This window comes from Rhinopithecus bieti, unplaced genomic scaffold (genome assembly GCF_001698545.2).
Source record: "Rhinopithecus bieti isolate Rb0 unplaced genomic scaffold, ASM169854v2 scaffold_5626, whole genome shotgun sequence".
In the NCBI taxonomy this organism is placed as follows: Eukaryota; Metazoa; Chordata; class Mammalia; order Primates; family Cercopithecidae; genus Rhinopithecus; species Rhinopithecus bieti.
Window position 1 is genome coordinate 9830572 of NW_016805666.1, and position 14404 is coordinate 9844975.

At 38.3% G+C, this 14404-nt stretch overlaps 1 protein-coding gene across 14 annotated transcripts in view; it reads left to right on the top strand.

Annotated features, from left to right (window-relative positions):
• Positions 1-14404, top strand: part of DLG1 (discs large MAGUK scaffold protein 1) — a 270543-nt gene that overhangs the window by 219434 nt on the left and 36705 nt on the right. The window lies entirely within an intron of this gene.

Consider the following 14404-nt stretch of genomic DNA (forward strand, 5'->3'; position numbering starts at 1 on the left):
GCCTCTGTAGGATCAGATAATGTGACAGTATTTGGGTTTTAAAACCTCTAAAAATGTCCTGTGCCTCCATCTTTCCTGTGCCCCTAGACTCCAGCAAAATCTAGCAAAGTAGCAAAGTAATAAGTACTTTTTTTTTTTTTGAGACGGAGTTTCACTCTCTTGCCCAGGCGGGAATATAGTGGTACAATCTCAGCTCACTGTAACCTCCGCCTCCCTTGTAGGTGGGATTACAGGCACCTGCCACCACGCCTGGCTTATTTTTGTATTTTTAATAGCAACGGGGTTTTGCCATGTTGGCCACACTGGTCTCCTGAGCCTTAGGTGATCCGCCTGCCTCGGCCTCCCAAAGTGCTGGGATTGCAGGTGTAAGCCACCACCCCCAGCCCCAGTAATAAGTAATTTAAAAGTAGCCTCACATTCATACAAAGATAATAAGAGGTGGGGAAAAGCATCAAAGCTTAGTAACAGATTAGCTACACGCACATACAACACAAAAACATTAACACAAATCAGATTAAAATTTAACCTTAATGTTTTGCAATTTATGCATTCACTTTGAAAGAAGACCACAAAGTAGAAATGTAAGAACTATAGGAAAAGATGACTCAATAACCAAAAGAAATTAACTTTGAGCTGGCAGAACCCAGGAGAGAAGAAAGCAACCAAGTTAGTGAAATTAGACCACAAACACAGTCACTGCAGAAAACCAGGAGACATAGAAGATACAATAGAAAAAGTAGACAAAATGAAACAGAGAAAATCCGAAAAGATTAAAAGAAAATGTTAGCAATGGAAGGTAATTATTTTTACAATATATACATAATTAGACTTTCTGAAGAATAAGGAAGAGAATAAATGTCTTAAATTATAATTCAATGCATTCAAGAAAACTTTCTTGAAATAAAAAGAAATCAATCTTTGTATTAAAAGGGTACAGTGTAATATAGGGAAAATTGACTCCGAATGGCCAAAACTCAGACATTCTTGTTAACGTTTATTAAGAAAGAATTTTTTCGGACCCAGGCAAAAATACCAAGTCATGATACAGGAGGGAAAATTGGTTGATAGGAAAAACTACTCTAATGCTTAGTGAGCATAGGACAGAACAAAAATAGTTAATTCACTTGTAATCCCAGCACTTTGGGAGGCTGAGGCAGGAGAACTGCTTGAGTGTAGGACTTCAACATCAGCCTGGACAACAAAGTGAGACCCCATCTCTACAAAAAGATCAAAAATTAGCCAGGCGTGGTGGCACATGAATGTGGTCGCAGCTACACAGGAAGCTGATGCAGGAGGATCACTTGAGCCCAGGAGGTTGGGGCTGCAGTAAGCCGTGTTCGTGCCACTGCAGTCCAGCCTGGGCAGCAGAGGGAGACCCTGTCCAAAAAAAAAAAAAATCATTAATTTTTACCATTTTTATAGTTAGTGGCTCTTAAGTTTAATTTACCCCTATATGCACTAGATAACACTTTCCACTGATAGTTAGCAAGGATGGGCTGCTCTTATCCTAGGTTAGTTATTGAATTGGCCCAAGAGTTTCCCTCTCACTATCTTTTACTGTGCTTGTATTGTTTGGTCTTTCCTTCTTTATTCTTTCTTTTTTTGCTTCTTTTTGTGATTTCTGCACTTTTCTTTTGTATGAGCCTTTCTAGATGGTACTCTTTTTATTTAGTTGTATTCAGTACTTTCACCTATTCTAGTATAGATGAAGCCATTTTTGTATCAAGGAGAATTTGCATTCTTTGATTATTTAAATAGCAACTATTTAGTAGATACATCTATGTTTCAAGGGTTACTCTTATGTTGATTACTCTCACGTGTGTCTTATTTCCAGCCATCTCCTGAACACCACACTTACGTGTCCTATTTGATTTCTTTAGCTGTATTTCTCAATGTGTTTCAAATTTAACGTTTAAAAGAAAAAAAAAAAAACAAATTTAACGTTTATGAAATTTAACTTTTTTTACTAGCTCAATAAATGGCACCTCCATTCGTGCTTAAACCAGAAGCTCAGGAATCATACTTGACTCCCTCCCCATTCACAACCTCTCAGTCACAGCCACTAGCCTAGCCAGAGCCACCATCATCCCTTACCTGAATTACTGTAAAATCCTCTAACATGTCTCCTCACTTCTTTCTTAATTTTCTCCAATACATTCCCTATTCCTCAGCCAAAATGATCATTTTAAATACAAAAATTGGGTTGAATTATTCCCCATTTAAAACAATATCCATTTTACTCTTAATAAAATCCAAATCCTTTAATAGGCCTGCAAGTTTCTTTGTAATTGTACACAGCACAGCACATATGATTTTACTTCATGCCTTCCACTCTTTCCTTTGCTCCTTAAGCTCTAACCATACAGCCCTTTTTTCAGACCCTTGGCTGTACCAGATTATTTCCTCATTCTCTTCTTTCTTAGAATATTTTTCCCCTGTTCTTTTGACGGCTAGTTTATCTGTCCCATTCTCATGCTTCTATAAGGATGTACCCGAGACTGGGTAATTTATAAAGGAAAGAGGTTTAATTGACTCACAGTTTCAAAGGGCTGGAGAGACCTCAAGAAACTTATAACCATGGCAGAACGGAAAGCAAACGTCCTTCTTCACAAGGCGGCAGGAGAGAGAAGAGTAAGAGCCAAGTGAAGGGGGAAGCTGCTATCAAACCATCAGATCTCATGAGAACTTAGTGTCACAAAAATAGCATGGGGGGGGAACCACCCTCATGATTGAATTACTTCCCACTGTGACCCTCCCACCACATGTGGGGATTATGGGAACTGCAATTCAAGATGAGATTTGCGTGGGAACAGAGCCAAACGGTATCAGCTAGTTCCTTCTCATAGCACTGATATTTTTACTTTATAACAGTTACACAGTTTATATGTTTATTTAGGTGTCTATTATTTAAGGCTTGCTGTATCCTCATAAAATATGTAGCAATATCCCTATTTACAGAGGATGAGGTAGACTTAGATAACAAAGTTAACAATAGCTAATATTCATACCCAGATCTGTTGCCTTCAAAGTCTAGATAGTTTTCAGTGAGAATATCTTGATGAGTCTGGTGAAGTGATGTATGCTGTATTCTTTTACCTTGGCTATGGTACTTTTGCCTAATGAAGGCAAAGTAAGTGTCAGCAGAGCACAGAAGACAGGCATTGCCTTAGAAATTTAAAAGGAGGGAGATTATATTGCCTGGCTGATGAAAGATACCATAGGGTGGGATTGGGGCGTAACTGGGAACCTAAAGAATGGATAGGATTTAGATGGGCAGAGAGAAAAAATGACATCATAGGTGAAGAATAACAGACGACCAAAGATAGGAGAGTTAAAATTTTAAAGTATGTTTTGGGTACTTTAAAAATTTACCTGTCCTCCTTGCTGTATTGCTGCTTACCTATGTCTGCTTATTAATCCGTGATACTATGGCTTCATATTTTGTTTTAATATTAATTATATATTTTAACAGATGTATTTTGTTGTACAGCACATTTTAAAGAAAAAAGCATATTTTAGATTATCAAAGCATAACTACTATGAGGGCCAAAGATAGAAGTTGAAGAGTCAAATTTTCTTTCTCAGTGTGCTGGCTATTTTAAGAAGTACGAAAGGAGTCACCTCACACTCTGATAATCATCATCTTGCAGTTAGTATCTTTCCTAAAGGCTTGGGATTCTCTACCTTATTGATAATCTTACATACATACAGACAGACAAAGAGATAAAGGTAAACTTTTGGTAGAATTAAGTTTTTTATCTTTTAGGATCTATGGCTTGCCTTATTAGTCTTCCAAAAAAGTACTGTTATGGGTTTTTGAGCTTGTATACTTTGAACTTTCTTGACTTGGATTCTAATTATGAGGAAAAATAATCTCTACAAGACATATGAAGGAACATTATCTTCTAACTCCTGTCAGTTTTATTAATTCCAAAGGCAAGGAGTAATTCACTTTGCGGGGGGGGGGGCGTTTTACTGATAATCTTTTTGTAGAATCGTTATCAGAAATTAGCTGGACGTGGTGGCTCATGCCTCTAATCCCAGCACTTTGGGAGGCCTAGGTGGGAGGATTACTTGAGCCCAGGAGTTCGAGACCAGCCTGGGCAACATAGCAAGATCTCGTCTCTACTAAAACTTTTTTTAAGTTTTTTAATTAGCCATGCATGGTAGTGCAAACCTGTAGTCCCAGGAGAGGCAAGAGGATTGCTGTGATCTCACCACTGCACTCTCGAGCCTGGGTGACAGAGTGAGACCCCGTCTCAAAATAAAAATAAAAATAAACATGGGAACTGTAAATATAATACTATACTTGTTTTGGACTCCATATCCCAAAGTTATAAAATTTTATCAAATACCTCCTAGTCTATAGTTTAAGAATCTCTTGGCCTGGCACAGTGGCTCATGCCTGTAATCCCAGCACTTTGGGAGGCAGAGGCGGGCGGATCACGAGGTCAGGAGATTGAGACCATCCTGGCTAACACGGTGAAACCCCGTCTCTACTAAAAATACAAAAGCAAAATTAGCCCGGCATACTGGCGGGCGCCTGTAGTCCCAGCTACACGGGAGGCTGAGGCGGGAGAATGGCGTGAACCCGGGAGGCCGAGCTTGCAGTGAGCCGAGATCGCGCCACTGCACTCTAGCCTGGGTGACAGAGTGAGACTCTGTCTCAAAAAAAAAAAAAAAGAATCTCTTGTGATAGAATATAATAGCAAAACTGTATGCCATGCATGGGACGAACCATGTTATGTTTATTAACTCTTAATTCCCAAGATAATCCTCTAAGTAAGCACTGTTATCCCCATTTTACGTTACAGGTGAATAAGCTACGCCATAAAGAGACTAAGTAATTTGCTGGTTACACAGCTGTTAAATGGTTAAGATTTCTTCTAGCCCCTTTTAAGGGAAGAAAAACCTTTTCCTCCACCCTTGTATGTTCAGTAACAGGGCCTGCGAATTAAACTGACAGAAAAAACAGATTAACATGAAAAAAAAGTTTCTTGTATATGGATGCAAGAGGCAACAAAAGAAATGCTGTAGCTAGCTTGTGGATAAAGTTAAAAACTTGTATACCCAATCTAGTGGGGAAAAGGAAGGAGGGAGAAACAGCTTTTATTGGAAAAGCACATACATTTCTTTAGGAAAGACAAGTTTTTAGGAGAAGAGATGGGGATAAAATTTGTGGTAACGTTTGTCTGAACTGGTATGAGGGGTCTTTCCATTCTTCGGGGCCATCAGACTCCTCAGAGAGGGTATTTATGGGAACACCATTTCTCAGAAGCTGCACCTTTTGGTCAGTTTAGAGAAACTCCAGGAAGGCTTTTTTTCTGCATCTGTTGAATCTCAGGTATCTTCAGCTTAAAATAATCTTTGTGGCAACTCTGTTCTCACTCTTTGAACTACAACTAAACTCTTGGAGTCTCTAACCTCAAATATTTAATCTTATTGTTCCTCAAGAGTATCAGGCCAACTTTCAGAGCTTATATCTCAATCTTTTGTTCAGAAATCATTAATTACATTGTAATAATACCATAAAAGAAATAAAGCAGAAAGAATTAAACTCAATATATAAGTTGAACTTACTTTCTCTTTCCCCTAGGTTAGGTCTTATATTTGTGATGTAGTTTATTTTCACAAGACAAAAACTGTTTGGTGTTATAATCCCTATTTTACAAGTGACTGAAGTCTAGAAAGGTTAGGCCATAGTCACTTAACTTTTCTGCGCTTCAAAGCTTTGATTGAAATCTTGAGTTACAGAGGTAGATTTCTAACACCCAGTGTCCTGACTTTATTTTCATTATTACTTCTTATACCAACCAAAGGGAGAAGAGGTGGAGATAATCGTGGGAGATTGCAATGGACTAGTGGCATTTATTTGCAGGCATTTGTCATTTCTTATGATTTTCGTAGAAGATACATCCTTAAATTTTTTTCAGTCTCCTGCTTTCCCACTTTCCTTGCTGTATTTTTCTACACACCTGTGCTACAGTTGACCCTTGAACAACACGGGTTTGAACTGTGAGTGTCTACTTATGCACATGCTGTTCAACCAAACTGGGATAGAAAAATAACATATGCCTGTCGGATTCCACAAGGCCTCCTGTTAGACTTGAATATGCATGGGTTTGGGTATACGTGGGGTTCTGGAACTAATCCTCCGAGTATACCAGAGAGCTGTTGTACTTAAAACAACTAACTGGCCTTCTTAAAAATAGTTTTCCTTTTTCTTCTCTAGGCCAATTTGTAGTATCCATTCTCTTGAGAGTTGTTTCTCTTGGGTTTAATGTCTGTGTTTATTTTATTATAGTTATAAATGAATGTTTTCTTTATAGGGATTGCATGTTAAGAGATTGAGGAAGTCCAATTTCCCCATACCCCTTCTTCACTTTCCTCCACCTTTTTACTTCTAGTGTGGAGGTGAAAATAAAGGTTAAAATTTGAAAGGGGAGATCAAATGAAAAAATCAGCTTTTAAATATCTCTCCTTGTATAAGCGCACACATACTAACTTGTAGTCAGCAGTTCAGATACTTCCTAATACGTTTCATGACAAGAAATACGGTTTGATACAGGAATTTTTAAGATGTTGAATGGAGAAAATCTCTTATGTAAAATTATAGCTTTGCTGAGTTTTGATGTAATTTCTAGGAGAGGAATGTAAATGACTTAACTGAAAAAAGGGATGAAACTCTTCCATCAAAATAAAAACTTAAGAAAATAGGTGTGGTGGTTAGCACTTTGGGAGGCTGAGACAAGAGGATCACTTGAGCTTAAGAGTTCAAGATCCCCTGGGTAATATAGGACACCCTGTTGCTGCAAATAATTTTTAAAATGAGCTGGGCATAGTGATGCATGCCTATAGGCTCAGCTACTTGAGAGGCTAAGGTAGGAAGATTGCTTGAGCCCAGGAGGTCAAAGCTACTATGAACCATGATCGTGCCACACACTCCTGCCTGGATGACAGAGCAAGACCCTGTCTCCAAAAAAACCTTAAAAAAAAAAAAAAAAAAAAAACAGAATAAAGAAAAAATATATATTGGTGGGACTGTTTAAGAAAATATATACAGAATGGGTAAATTGTGGAGATTGATAGGACTAAAAGTATCAGTTGATTGAAACAAAAGGAAAAGGTTAGAATCTTAACTAGGTAAATGAAATAGAAGGTTTAAAGGAAAAGTAACTTTAAAATGCTGAAGTATGTTTTGAACATATAGAAAGGTGGCTGTGAGGAATTGTTAAGAGTAAAGCAAAGACTTGGCCAGGCGCAATGGGTCACACCTGTAATCCCAGCACTTTGGGAGGCCAAAGCAGGCAGATCCCTTTTAACCAGGAGTTCAAGACCAGCCTGGCCAACTTGATGAAACTCTGTCTCTACTAACAAAAAAATTAAACAGACATGGTGGTACACACCTGTAATTTCAGCTACTGAGGAGGCTGAGGCACAAAAATCGCTTGAACCCAAGAGGCAGAAGCTATAGTGAGCCAAAATTGCACCACTCTACTCCAGCCTGAGCAACAGAGCAAGGTGGGGGTGGGTGGGAAGACTAAGCAAAAACTAAATATGAAGATCTGAATACAGTGAAAGAAATAAGTCACAAATTTAAGAAATTATCAGGAATTAGCTCTTCAGTGTCTTAAATTTTTAATATCTGAGACTATGTTAACTGCTTTGTAGTAGCTTAGTTACTCATTAAGAAAGGATATTTTCTGCGTCACTGTAAGAAGTAATGTGTTCTTTTTACAGAAAGCTTTTAAATCTCTAAAATGTAGACTATTTTAAATCACTAGGACTTCTGTTAATCAGATCAGCAAAATTGCTAAAGCTGATAGCGCTGCATGAGACGTGATATGCATCTTATTTAAAATGCATCGCAGAGCTTTTAAGGGGGTAAGGAATTAGCAAGCAAAACGTGAAGGGCAACTAGGAACTCAGGGCTAAGGAAGCACAGAAGTCTCTCTTGTTTCAGGCGCAACAGCGTACTGGCTTGGGAGAGCCAGTTAAATTTTCAGAAATTTTCCAAACTCAAACATAGCCTTTATTAAAAATAAAATTATACAGAAGTACAAATAAGTTACATTTAAAATAGTAAAATTAAAAACAAAGGTAATAAATATTGAAAAGTCATCACTTCCTAGTTGTTTTCTAGGAAGTAAAATAATAGAAACATAAACCAGTGGGACTAATAGAAAATACAGAAAGAGGGCTGGACGCAGTGGCTCACACCTATAAATCCCAGTACTTTGGGAGGCCAAGGTGGGCGACTCAAAAGGTCAGGAGTTCGAGACCAGCCTGGTCAACATGGGGAAACCCCCGTCTCTACTAAAAACACAAAAACTAGCCAGGCGTGGTGGGGCACGCCTGTAATCCCAGCTACTCAGGAGGCTGAGGCAGGAGAGTAGCTTGAACCCCGGAGGGGGAGATTGCAGTGAGCCAAGATCGTGCTACTGCACTCCAGCCTGGACAACAGACCGAGACTCCCTCTCAAAAAAAGAAAGAAAATACAAAAAGAGGTAGATTTAAAGCTGAATCGCCCAGAACTCCTCCTCTCCCTCAAAAAAATTAGGAAAGCCAAACCAAAATTTGTTAAAAATCTACAATAAAACTAGGCAAAAAGATGAAAGATATCCTGTGAACCCCAAATATAAGCTGATGTAAACAAGGTATTAACAGCTGCAAAACCATCTGATATCAGCATCTGTGTAAGGGGATGTAACAGGAGAAGCCCAGTGTTAACCAGTACTCACGACAAAATGCAGTAGGTAAATTTGAGAACACCAAGTGAACTGTAAGAGTTTTTGTACAATCTGCATGTTGAGTGCAAAGAATCTCCAGTAAGATGTGAAGGGGCCACGAGCAGTCTAGGCCCTATGACACAGTTAACCAGCTGTAGCTCCCTTTCCGTTTAAAGCCCCACACTAAGGAAGAACTGCTGGGAATAAAATCCAAATTGAACAGGATAGGAATAATAGAGCCAAAGGAAATAGAAGGTTCAGGTTAATGGAGGTGGGTAAAGTTTCAGGCAGTCTCACAGTGTCTGAGACCGTGTCTTTAAACACTTGAAAGAGACAAAACGGAGAGCTCTAGAGCTGTGAAGTGAGAAGCCTGTCTTGACTCGCAACTCCTCTGTAGAAGTTGGGGAAAACTAATTTTCATATGAAAATGAGCAACAATCGAATCCCATGGAAGCCTATTTGAAAATGAAAATAAGGATTAGTGTAGTATCTCCACAGACAGTAAAGCTGTACCAGAAAGACAGTTTATGACGCTAGTGTCAACTAAAATTAATATTTCAAAACAAGTTAAAGAAAAATGATGGAATATGTGGAAGAGCAACATCAATAAGTTGATAGAACTCAGAAAATTAGTAGAAATAAATACATGATTTTAAAAACCAAATTTAACTAGAAGAGACATCTTTCCTTAAACTAAGAAGGTGAAAAGAAGAAAATTTTAAAGCAAAATAGACCTTCTCTTTCTACAATTTGATCAGTTTAGTCCTAAAGCCATTAGGTAGAGCAGAGAAAAATGGTTTAATCTATACCTCAGTCTGGAGAGGTTTAGGAGAGCTTTGGTGGCTCATTGGACTTACCCATGAGGATGGCTTCCGTGCAGGGTAGTGCCTTGGTTCAGGACTGAGCGCCCGAGGGCTGGTGAGGAAAGCACATAGGGAATGCTCAGAGCCCAGTCAGGGAAGTGGATGGTTGTTCAAATCGAGATTGAACAAATTAATATATTAGGTTATTGTTATTCATAATTTTCACTGTGGAGAAGAGAGTTACAAATATGGAAAGGAAGAAAACTTAAATATGAATCCTGTAATACTGCATTAGAATTGAAGAAATTGGTTTGAAGGGATGGTTTTCCATTGATACAGATGTAAACATAATTATCTATATCAGTGAGTATGTATCTGTGTATATGTAATTTTCCCTGGCTCTGCCCACTGAGAGGGCCGGAGCCTAGTGCCACCCCAATAGCAGTGAGCACCTGGCACCCAGATGTTGCCTTGCAAAATATTGTTCCCCACTGAAATTACTAAGGCTTTTTTGACAAATGGCAGGTTCCCCAGAAGTCAGGCAAAGGAAATGCTAGATTGTTCTGTAATATCCTTTGCCAGAAAACAAGACTGAAGGAATATTGGAGACATGTCAAATGGACACAGAATCTAATTTCAAGGGACCCTCACTGGCCACATCAGGAACAATCTCAGCATTCATTTCGTGGTCATAATGGCATATTGTAACCCACTGAATAAAGTAGGAAATAATGAGTTTTTACTCATATAAATAAATGAATTAATTGAAAGTTTGATGAGAATGGAGAATTGTACACAGTTTCAGTAATTTATTTGCAAAAGGGAAAAGTAACTTTACAGTAGAGAAACCTGACAGACACAGCTTTAATCAAGTGATAAAGTTAATAACATTGGTAATGGGACAAATCAAAATGGTGTACCACCTGATACGGGTATGTCGGGTAGAACATAACGTCTGTGATATTCCTGCCAAAGTTGGATAACCTCAATCTAATTGTGCGGAAACTTCAGGCAAACCCAAATTGAGAGATACTCTACAAAACAATTGACTTGTAATCTCCAACAGTGTTAAGATCACAAAGTCAAGGAAACTGCTGTGACTCAGAGTCTGAAAAGATACAACACCTAAATGCAACAAATGATTTTGAATTGGATCCTTTTGCTATAAAGAACATTATTGGTGGCTCTTCGTAGGGTTCTGAGCATTAGATGGTAGTAATGTATTAATGTTACTTTGATTTTGATGGTTTTATAGTTACATAGGAAAATATCTGTAGGAAATACACACTGAAGGATTCATGGGTGATGAGACATCAAGAAGGCAAATTGCTATCAAATGGTTCAGGAAAAACAGTTTGTGATTGCTTTCATCTTTAAAAAAATATTAGTAAGAAGAAATAAAGAAAAGAATTGAAAGTGACAGATATAGAAGGTAGGCAAAGAATATTCGACATGCTTGTAATGGGAGTCTCCTAGGAAGAAATCCAAAACAATGCTAGAAAATGCATAAGCAAGAAATCTTTCCTAAAATTAAAAAAGTTATTTCAAACTACTTATCAAAATGCCATAATAAAATGATTAGAATTTAAAGGAAAAAAAATATCTGGAATTCCACTTCCCTCCCCCATCAAAAAAAGAAAGAAAATTCTGTTGTTTTCAGTTTATAGAAGACTAATGGAGTGAATATACTCAATAAAGAAAGAAGCTGAATCAAACAGACTTTCACATATAAAGACTGGAATCAAATGTATCAACAAATAATTAGAGTTACAGTGTTCGTATAAACACTTCCTGGGGAGAGAGAACAACCTTCAGACATCCAAAATGATAGGAGGAGGGATACTGACATAAGGACTGGTGTTAGCATTAATGAAGGTGATTATAAGGAAGAGGGTGTATAATACGAAAAAGCTATATGCTCTGACAATTTTGATAAGGTACAGTTATTACAAAATGGAGGCAGAATTTGCGGATAATATGAAAACAGAATAAGCTTCCTAATTGCTTTAAAGTATTTAACTGGATATAAAAGTATAGTATTTGCAATCAGATCTGGGAAGACTGCTTGTAGGAGGAGACCAAAAGACAAAAGCCAAACCAAAGTTTGCCATTAGAACAAAAGGACAAGTGAGTCTGAATTTTTACACACACACTTAAAAGAACAAACCATATAGTGAGACTGTGCTCCGGTTACTGTTGCTTCATAAGATACTACCCCAAGCTTAATAGATTAAAACAGCCTTTTAATAGATTTTGTAGGTTAGGAATTCAGGCAGGTTCTGGCTGGATGGTTCTTGTTTTCCTTCTGGCATCAACTGAGGTCACTTAGTGGGACTTGCGTGGCGAATGAGCTGCTTCGGAGAGCCCAGTTTGGCTTTGCTCCCCTTGTCTTATGCGTTGATGGTACTGGCTGGAAGTTTGGGCTCGGAGTACCATCATGTGACCTCTGCAGTATGGTGGTTTTAGAACAGTCTTGTTACGTGGTACCTGGCTTCCACTGAACAAGCATTACAGAAGAACCAGGCAAAAGCTTCATGGCCTCTTCTGATCTGACCTTGAAAGTCACACGGGATTACTTTCACATTTTTTGTTATACAAATGACCCAAAGCACTAGCCCAGATTCCAGGAGAGGGGAATTAGATTCCACCTCTCGATGGGGCAATGGCAAGGTCACAGTGTACAAGAGCATGGGATGCGGGCATCTTTGGAAAATACAGTCTGCTACTGGTTTATTTATGTTAAAAGCTTGAGTAAATAAGACAGGATGGTAAGAATAGAACTCTGCTACTGGTTTATTTATGTTAAAAGCTTGAGTAAATAAGACAGGATGGTAAGAATAGAACTGAGAACAAACAATTTCAGTCACATCAAAAGTTAATTCATGAAAACAGACAATTTTCAGGCTTGCTAATAAAGCAGAATTTAACCCTGTGAAGTATATAAGAGTTATACGTACAGCAAAGAAGTAAAGGTTAAAAACAAAGGACTGCATATAGCTGTAAAAAAAAAAAAGAAAAAGCATGGATGACATCTTTATATATTGTGCAGTTATCTTCTGGATATACTTACTTTTTTTTTTTTTTNTCCCGAGTAGCTGGGACTACAGGAGCCCGCCACCTCGCCTGGCTAGTTTTTTGTATTTTTTTTAGTAGAGACGGGGTTTCACCATATTAGCCAGGATGGTCTCGATCTCCTGACCTCGTGATCCGGCTGTCTCGGCCTCCCAAAGTGCTGGGATTACAGGCTTGAGCCACCGCGCCCGGCCCTGGATATACTTACTATTCAGTGAAAAAAGCAAAGCAGAGAAATGTGTATTCTACTGTTGAAGAAAGAAGAGAAATGTTGGCTGGGCGCAGTGGGTAATCCCAGCACTTTGGGAGGCCAAGCCAGGCGGATCATGAGGTCAGGAGTTCGAGACCATCCTGGCCGACATACTGAAACCCCGTCTCTAATAAAAATACAAAAATTAGCTGGGCATGGTGACGTGTGTCTATAGTCCCAGCTCCTCAGGAGGCTGAGGCAGAAGAATCACTTGAACCCGGGAGGCGGAGGTTGCAGTGAGCCGAGATCGCGCCACTGCACTCCAGCTTGGAGACAGAGCGAGACTCCCTCTGAAAAAGGAAAAAAAGAAATGTATGTTTGTGTGTATATATACACACATATATACAGATATGAAAATATGGAATAAATGTAAATGTATTTGCATGTTTGTGTGTATCTTTATATTGTTTACATGTGTACATATAAAGATCAGGACAGAATAGGATGAGAAAAAGGGATAGAAGCTGGACTTTTAAATACCTGTGTTTTATAGATTTGACTGCAGAGTTATTTTACCTACTTATCAATGAAAATTTTAAAAGGCAAATTGAAGTTGAAAATAAAGTACAAATGAATCTAAATGTGTATCCGCTTGGCAACAGTAATACTCAGGGAGGAACTATTCCAAGTAATTTTGAAATAGTGATTGGGCAGGTACAGAGGCTCACACCTGTGATCCCAGAGCTGTGAGAGGCCAATGCGAGAGGATTGTTTCAGGCCAGGAGTTCAAGAGCAGCCCGGACAGCATAGCAAGATGCCATCTCTACCAAAAATAATTTTTAAAAACTTAGCCAAGCATGTTGGTGCACGCTACGGTCTCAGCCACTTGGAAGGCTAAGGCAGGATTGCTTGAGCCCAGGAGCTCAAGGCTGCAGTGAACTGTGATTGCACCACTGCAGTCCAGCCTGGGCAACAGAGCAGGACCCTGTCTCTGAAAATAAACAAAGAAAACAATAATTCAACCATACATCTCTAGCTATAGCCTGAGGATTAAAAGCTACAGGAAATAGTTAACTGTGTACGGTAATCATATCATGGTAGTAGTGTTGGTGGTGTAATTCACTGTTGTAAATGTAATATTGGGTAAAACAAGTAAGTCATTATGCCGGTACTTTTGTTCCGCTATCTCCACTATCTTGAGAACCAGAATTACTCATATCCAAGAAAGCAGATACAACGCTAAAACAGATTAAGTATAAACCCAATGGTCCTAATTTTTCATTAGAAAAACCAGTATAAACTCATGATATATTTTTATTATCTCCATTCATCAATCTGTGGTTTAGCTGTGTCTACACGTACTAGAGACAACTTACCATGGATTGATAATTATTTAATTATGATGGATACATTCTATTACGGCTATTAATGTTTTTATTTTAAGTGTTTTATTATAATTTTGAAAGGATAGTAAAATATTTTGTTAGATATTAATGTGGAACTTTAAATGTTTCTAAGCTTTTTGATGAATTATTGCTTCAATTGAGCTTATTATCCATAAAACAAAGTTGATGATGATGGTGAAAGGAAGAATAACTCAGTGATAAACA